The following is a 9,419-nucleotide window of genomic DNA, read 5'->3' as shown; positions in this document are numbered from 1 at the left end:
GTTGAATTTACCTTGGCTGATGTATTTCCTATTTCTCAGTGTAAAATGTTTGCCTATGTCCATGTGAGTACAATACCTACACATATTGCATTTATTCATGCCTAACATAGATGTTGTTCTAGCTGCCATCCCGTGACTCAAAAGAGAGCTGTTGTGAAAGGCCAACTGGTGAGGGCAGCTAGAATGGTGTCCAGGGAAACTGACTTTGACCTCGAGTGTGAATTGTTGCGAGGTATGTTCTTGAGGAGGAAATATCCTCCTACCTAGGTGGATGCACTTATAAGGGAAGTATCATTGAAACGCATGAAAAATATATGCATACCACTTTTGGGAGAAAATTTAAGTAGTACAACTAATGGAGGTGACACGTTAAGTGAACCACTTAATAGGGAGGAACATGCTGACATTAATAGTTTTTGCTTTATTACAACATTTAATCTGGATGCTTTCAAAATTTCAGACATTATTAGCAAGAATTGGAAATTCTTATTAGATGAAGAGAGACTCCCAAGTGCACTACCAAATAGAGTTAAAATAGTATACAGGAAGGGAGCAAATACAAAGAGCATCTTGCAAACAAGCAAAATGAATAACTGTAGGCCATCTATGTTAGGCATGAATAAATGCAATATGTGTAGGTATTGTACTCACATGGACATAGGCAAACATTTTACACTGAGAAATAGGAAATACATCAGCCAAGGTAAATTCAACTGTAATTCAAAGAATGTGGTATATGTAGCTATTTGTAAAGCATGCCCCTTATTCTATATTGGTAAAACTGAGAGGAGACTGAGGGAAAGGGTGTATGAACACCTATATAGTATGCGAACTGGAAATATGACCAATGCTTTAGCTAGACACACAGCGACATTTTCGAATCATACCTTTGGCTTTAGAGTAATAGGTGAATGTGTCCACAATGATAGAGGGGGATCGACGCCCCTGCTTCTAGAGAGACTAGAATTGCTGTGGCAACCTCGTACAAGAGCCTGCTCAGTACCAGGGCTTAATGAACAATATTCTATTTCTAGTATTTTGAAATTGAAAGCATTGAATAGATAGGTTATTTTATCTCTGACATTCATTGTGCCACATGCAGAAATGGTAGAGCATATAATGTTTAAATACGCACTTCATATTCAATGCTCAATATATATACATAATATATATTTGTGGCATTTATATTATTATTTCATCATTTTATTTTTAGCATATTTTGTCACAAAATGTTTATTTTAAGTCTTACTTTTTATTGTTTTATGATCGACTGGTTCTCATACATTACAGTATTAAATTCTGTTAGAAGTCAACAGAAAGTAGAGTTGTTCATCATTATGTCATTATTATGTCGCAAACATCCCCCCCTTACCTTTACTATATAATGACATAATGTTAAAATGCTTAAATGTGTATGTTTGGACTTGTTATTCTTGTAGTTCATAATACTCATATTTGTTTAGTGACTTTATACTTGAAATGGGGATTTACTTTTGTGTACTTTTACCCATTGTACTCTTATTCATTTCATTTTAATGTTTTAACCTTATTCTTGTTCTTGCAAGTGAATTGTGTACATTACTGAATGGGTGTATAACTAGGAAGAGGGAATGACAAATGCTTTGTGATCAGGAAATGAGGTCATTCGGATTGTAGCAGGGGAGGGGCACAATTTGAATTTGAAATTACCTTTATAACACAGGCTGGTTTCTTGTATAGAACCATTTGTCTGAAGAAGTCTTTGTATTGTGAAAGGATGAAAAGCAGTATTTTTGTACCGTGTTGCTTAATGTTTTAATAAACTATTGGCCCTGTTTGGTCCAGTTTGGTTTTAGTTCTACCTTTTGTCCACTATTTATATTTGGATGCTTGAACGTGGCAATTGTTTGGATAACCTTTGAACAAGAAAGGACTTATTTATTCCAGAGCTGCATAGCAGGATTTACCATTCTTCACCAGTGTGTGTCAACTTACCAGCACCATCCTGAATTGGAGAACTTCGTGAGTTTGTGTATGTGTTCCCAAGTTTGCTATCAGTCCAACTCTGACTGAGGACTATACAATATTTCAGACTGTCTGTGAAACCAAAACAACTTCCTAACAGAAAAATACAATCAGATATGGCGTGTGCCTTTAATTCATTAAGATCTAAGCATGGCAAAACATCTCACCACATAAATAACCTTCTTGAACAATACTAACATTTGCACTTCCATATTTATTTGAGATTGACATCTAATAAATATTTTGGTGAAACTAAATGATAAAATGTTTCTTGGCATCAGTGGTATAAACTGACAGGTAATACTTCTATCTGCCTTCTTTAGAGCTACTTCCTTATCATCTTCTACAGTCAGTGCTGTTGCAAAATATTTATTTATTTATGATTGTTCATCTAAGTTGTTGACCCAGTTTCTGTATATGGCTATGTAGAAAAACTGCAAGAATGTTATATGCAACAGTAAGGAAAGGGGTGCTAAAGGCACAAAAAAAAAAAAAAAAGTAAATACGTGTAGGAGGGTAGTGCAGTACAGTTTAAAGAAAATGTATGACAGTAGCAATATCCACAACACAGTTATCACCAGTAACAATAGTATATGAAAGTAAAATAATGTGCAATAATTACATAGTAGAGAGTAATGCACTAACATGCAGAATAAAATGTAATGTTGCATACAGGAAAAATATAATGTTCAGGCATAAGGTAAAGATGTGGCAAAAGGAAACACATAATGTGGTAAACCCATTTAGTTGGATTTTCTGTTGGAAATATAGCACAGAAATATTTTTTCATGAAATCTGATATTGTATTACTGTTTGTAATTTTATTGAGTATTTTATGTTAGATGCAGTCTACATAATTGCAGAACAAGATACCTTCATGTTTGATTTTGGCTTTTTGTTTGTTTTATAAATTATAAACTAGAAGAATTCAGGCTACCGAGCACGATAATGCCATTTATGGGAAAGCTTATTGCATAGTTGTCTTCACATGATGGAGACAGTCAGAAGCTTAATACAATAAAAGTGAATTAATTTTGAATAACAACAGGTACTGTTATGTCTCTTCAAACGACCAAAAATGTAAGGAAATTTGTTAAAGTTAAAATAAAGCGCTTTTCGTCTGGTTTAATGACACAGACTTCTTCAGACAATTACTTCTAAAAAAGGCTTGCTATATATACATGCAGTTACAAGGAGAACCCAAGCAACAGGCAAAAAACAATTAAACAATTAAGCAATGAACAACTCAAACAAGTCTTTTAAATTTTTTGCTCTCCTAAAAATCACTTTAGGTTTGATCCCTAATTTCTGACACAAAACCCTGATCAGTCATAAGTACCGCCCAATTTTTGTATAAAATCTCAAGAAAAAAATTTAAAAGACTTGTTTGAGTGTCAAAAGAGACCTATAAGTAGAGTAGTGGGTATGTATAAATGTCAAAGTTGCAATTTTTGCAAGTATATTACAGAATCTAACAGGTTCAAACTTGAAGACTATACTTACAACTTGAAATATAGGGTCAATTGCAACTCAAAAATGGTGGTCTACCTGGCCCAGTGCGCAAGTTGTCTTGCATCTTATGTAGGCAAGACGGAGCGCCGTCTCCGAAACCGCATTTATGAGCATTCTTATGCAATTAGAAAAAATAAACATGACAATGCTCTAGCAAAACATATTTCTCTTTTTCCCAGCCATTCCTTCAAATTCATGGTCATCGACCAGGTTACAGCAAGTGAAAGAGGTGGTCCAACAGGTTTTAAATTAGAGGAATTAGAACTGCTTTGGCAGATTAGACTTAATGCCTTCAACGCCCCTGGTCTCAATGAAAACTGCTCAATAAGCAGCATTTTGAAAATCAAGAGTTTATGTAGATGACAATTTTGTTTGTACAGGTCTATTGTTAGTAGACTTTTCATCCTGGTAATGCTTGTGTGCTTAATAATTTTTTAGTTTCTTAGTTTTTTATTCATCTAAGCCTTTTATAATGTTATTACTTTTAAACATGTTTAAACACTTGTAACTTTTTACTGTTTCTTATAGTTAATATTATATAATTACATTTTTGTCTTTAGCTTCTCTGAAGTCAAAGTTATATTAATTTAATAGGTGTGGTTTTGTGGTTTTGACAAAACAGTTTTAGTAACAAATGCCAATGCATCCCTTTTTGTTGCTGCTATGAATTTGTGGCTGCCTTTTTAAAAAAACAGTATGTAGTAGTTCATTGCTTAATTGTTTAATTGTTTTTTGCCTGTTGCTTGGGTTCTCCTTGTAACTGCATGTATATATAGCAAGCCTTTTTTAGAAGTAATTGTCTGAAGAAGTCTGTGTCATTAAACCAGACGAAAAGCGCTTTATTTTAACTTTAACAAATTTCCTTACATTTTTGGTCGTTTGAAGTACCGTTTTTCCTGCTCCATTTCAGCTGTGTTGGTTTACTAGTTTGTGTTTAATTTACTTGTCTTCACTGTTATGACTCTGTCATAGTCCATGCTGGTGTGAATGACTTCAGATGTACTTCCCTGGACTATATAAAGAGACACATGATTGAGTTTGCTGAATATCTGTCCCAAGCAGGTATGTCCCCAACCTTAAGCAGCATCCTACCATCACCCAGAATGATGCTCAATACAAACAGAAAATGACTGACTTTAACAATTGTCTTAGATTCTGGTGTCATTCCAGGGAGGTCCAGTGCCTGACAGCCTGGAAGATATGATCGACAGACCATGACGCTTTGCCAGAGATGGCCTGCATCTGTCTCACTTCGGCTTCAGGCTTCTGGCAAAGGCTCTTGCCTGCCCCATAGTGCCTTTTTTAGGCAAAGTGATGAGGTTAAAACTATCAACATTACATTTTCAACAAAAAGCAAATTAAAGGTCATGCTGCTAAATGCTAGGAGTCTAAACACGAAACTGCACTCATTGAAAGCATTCCTAACCCTGGAAAATGCTGACATCTGCGCAGTCACAAAAACCTGGTTCAAAGCTGCGGAGAGCACCCCAGCCTTACCTGGTTATTCATCCTATCATGCATTCAGACCCCAAACTGTGGGTAGTAAAGCCAAAGGAGGTGGAGTTTCAATATATGTTAAAGACATACACACCTCCAAGCTGGTCGAACAGTATGACGCACAGGAGACACTCCAGGTGCAGTTAACAATTGACAAGATCCCTATACAAAGCATAGATAGTTACTGGCCCCAAATCTGACTAAAGCTGTCCAATCTTCCTATCTGGACCTCTTCAGATCTATCAAGATTAAACCCTTTACCCTGATCCTGAGTGACTTTACATACACAAACATAGACTGGAAGAACTACTCATGCCAGAACACAAATGTCCAGAGATCCCTCAATTTTGCAAATACAAATTCTTTGGAACAGCTAGTCAATACCTCCACAAGAGGTAATAATATTTTGGACTTGGTATTAACCAACATGAGTAACCATTGCAACATCACTGCAGTATCATCCTCCCTGTTAGGATCCGACCATAAAGCCGTCACTTTCGAAGTCACTATCTCCCCTGACCCCCCCCCTTCTGGCTAGGGTCAAACAAAAAAACTTCTCCAAAGCTGATTACAGCCTCCTGAGGGATGGTATAAACAGCTTCACAGCCCCTCCCCTCTCTAGGAACTGACACCAGTATCCAAAATTATACCAAAGCACTATATGAACATTTATATGGATGCATGGAATCAGGAATACCTAACCCACAGTGGTGGTGCTGCAGTAGCATTGTTGCCTCACAGTAAGATGCTGTCCAGTTAGATTCTCAGCTAGAGCATCTTCTGCGTGGAGATATGCATGAATGGACGTACCTTCGTTGAAGGTTGTGCATCAGGGCTGGTAACTCAGCATGTAAAAATCAACTACCAATCATTGGCGGACCGGAGTTCCGCTGTGGCGACCTCTAGCCGGGAAAAACTGAAAGACACAAACAAACATGGAATCAGGAATACCTGACAGGACTAAATCATCCTCTGCAAGGAAGAGTAAAGCTGTCTGGTGGACATCTGCAATAAATAAACTGTATAACAAAAGGAAAAAATTGCTGTCCAGGACCAAGAAGGAGAAAGTGCCCAATTGGAAACAATCTCTCCTTAGCCTGAGCAAGCAAATAATAGCACTAGTGAAATCCTCCAAAGCAAATTTCAAGTTCAAATTGGCCACATCTACTAGAGATGATCATAAGGCCTTCTTCACATATGTCCACAGTCTCAAAGGAAGCACTTAGATCTGTTCAGAACTGGTGGTCTAGGACACCTCATATACAAATGCTGCAGATATAGCAAACCTGCTGGCTGTCAGACTCAGCAAAGATTTCACAAAGATTTCACCCTTCTTTCCCCCCATCAGTAAATCAGGACATTCACAGTACCTCCCCCATCCCCTTATATCTAGGGAACAGGTCATCAATGCTCTCTCAAAGGCAAAAATACAGCCTCCATGGGACCCGATAACATCACAGGCTGCATCCTACATGAACACAGGCAGGAACTTGCAGCACCATTAGGCAACCTATTCAAACAAAGCCTGAGTTCCAGCTTTGTCCCAGCTGAGTGGAGTACAGCCACTGTCATCCCTTTGCACAAGGTGGAGTGTTCACTGATCCGGGAAATTATTGACCCATCAGTCTAACTAGTCTGATCTGCAAGTCCATGGAAAACATTATCATGGACCTCATTAACAAGGACATTGGCAACCCTCAAACACTCGATCCCACACAGTTTGGCTTCATCAAGGGGAGGTCATGTCTGTTAAATTTAGTCAACATCTTTGAGACAGTCACCAAAGCCATGGGATGAGGGGAAGATGGTGCACACCACCTACCTTGACCTGGCCAAAGCCTTCAACACTATTCCCCACTCAGGCTTACTAGATAAACTCTTTCAACTAGGTATCAATCCATATGTTACCAGATGGGTAGATAACTGGCTCACTGATAGAACTCCCCTAGTCAAAATAGGGGAAGCCACCTCAAGCAGTAGACCCGTATCGAGCAGCATACCCCAAGGTTCTGTCTTGAGGCCTCTGTTATTTGGGGTATACTTTTCTGAGGTGCAGGCCAAAACCATTGGGCTATGGCTGACCAAGTTTGCAATGACTGCAAGCTGGGCACTGTCATCAATTCCCATAGTGATGTGAACATCCTCCAAGAGGGTCTCACCCAAACAAATGAATGGTGCCAGAAAAAATTGCCTTAAGCTGAATACCAAAAAATGCATCATCATCTCCTTTGGGGACAGTGACATCCCAACAAATTATCACACTAATAACAATGTCCTAAGCATGCAATCAGTCATGAGTGATTTGGGCACATTAACAGTAACCTGACTTTTGACCACCATGTTGCTTCCATTGTACGGAAAGGTTTCTACATGGCCCACCTCATAAGTAGGAGTATCTCATCCAGGGACAAGGAAGTCATAACATTCCTGTATTCTTCCTTTATAAGGTCCATTATCGAGTACAATGTCCAGTTCAGCATGTACCTCACAAAGCACATGTAGAAGCTGGAGAGACCACAGAGGTTCCTCACTAGGAGAATCAAGAGCCTTAAAAATCTGCTATACACAGATAGGCTAACAACCCCATCCCTCTACTTAGTTTCATACAGACTCCTCAGAGGTGACCTTTGTCTGGCATACAAGCTGATCTCGGACCCCACCTTGATGGGACTGCTGCATATCCACAAGTCAAGCTCCACTCCAGTAACCCACATGTGTGGCCTCAACCTGGTATGTGACATCAGTAGGACTTGCTGGCAGGACAGATTTGTGTCCCAGAGACTCCCTCATCTGTGGAATAGACTCCCTCTCCACATCAAGCAGAGTACCTCTTTACCCCTTTTTAAGTGCAACCTGGATAACTGGATGGGAAATAGGAAATACATCCTTGGGATTCTACCTGTGTCCCTGCTGGACAGGGGCATCGGGTGCTGACTTGTCTAAACATGGGATAAACCCTTAGCTAGGCTTATAAGGGCCTCTGGGCCAATAGCATAGTAACTTCCTATGATCCTAAGATATAAACATTGCACAGTTAAGGCTCTTAAACAAGTCAAAATGATGGGTCATTGCCACAACAGGCTAAGCAAATTTGGCATGACTAGCATTTCTTTTTTTGCTGAGTTTCTTGACAACAGATTGATTAGAGATGCAAACCCATAGGAACATTTTGCAACTACAGGTGATGTGGTCACGTTCCTGTTTGAGAACGAAAAAGTAATTAGCAGGTAGTTAGCACTGTACAAGCATCCCAGTAACTGATCATATTTTTTCACATTGTAGTCAACATGTTTGTGAAGTGATGAATTGTTGTTCAATACAGTATTACCTTTCTTGAGGCAAACATCTTTTTCTGTGTCCTTCTGCTAACTGCAACATTTTTCAGACTTAGTTCTAATACTATATACTGTATCATCCATGACAAGGCCCACCAATGTATGATATTTTGAACAGAAATGATTAATCAAACTACATGATGAAGACATAGCTCATTTTGCCAAGTAAATGGGCCTGTATATGTCTAACAATGCATGGGTGGGGAGGATATCTTTTGGGGGTCTAATTCTATAAATAGATTCAGGGACCCAAGTAAGATTCTTTCCACTACAATGTAGTTGTGCTGCTATTTCCATCACTTGATAAGAACATACATTGCTGCTGTAAACTCGTACAAATATACAATCAAAATCCAGAGGTTCCATTAAAAGAGTTAAACTCAAAGGATTGATGTGAAGCACAGTTACAGTCTGATACTCTAGTTTATCTAGCATTGGAATATCTTATTGTTCTGTTGTCAGGAAAGACCATCTGTAAGCCATCAAATGTGCAAATTTATTCTTATTCATAAATCATTAAGCAGGTTAGTCTATGGCTGATTTAGACAACATCTGTTGGTGAATTTATTTCTAGGAGATGATTATAATTATGTGGATATGCATGGAAAATAGAGTTGGAGGTTGTCCAAGGGAGTTGCCTTGGGTAATAGGTATGCAGCTATCAAGGGTAAAATAAATACAGGACCAAAAGATTTGAAGATCCACAGAGGCTGCCAGAAGATTTACTCCATATTGAAGAAGGACTTCTTTGTCCATTAATTCTGTGGTCATTTAGTTTTGGTTAGTTCACTGTCATAAATGTTATCTGTCTTCTTGCTTTTTGTTTGTAGTTTCATAAAAGTCCATCATTTCTCACATTGCATGGTGTGCCATCTTTGCAAATGCCATGCCTGCCTTTTTGAGATATAAGCAAATGGAGGTGTCTAACCAGTTTGTTGAGTGTGCTCTATACATTAAGCTGAGATAAAAAGTCAAAAGGAGTAGATAGTTTTCTGTCTGAATCATTACTTGATTTTACTTTATGCTATAGTAGTATTATCTTTGTATATTAATAGCTGTTACTAGCTGTTA

The sequence above is a fragment of the Protopterus annectens genome, chromosome 8.part0 (assembly GCF_019279795.1).
Source record: "Protopterus annectens isolate FY-2018-M chromosome 8.part0, PAN1.0, whole genome shotgun sequence".
NCBI classification, from domain to species: domain Eukaryota; kingdom Metazoa; phylum Chordata; order Ceratodontiformes; family Protopteridae; genus Protopterus; species Protopterus annectens.
The sequence above is the reverse complement of the archived record's forward strand: the minus strand, read 5'-3'. Positions refer to the sequence as shown.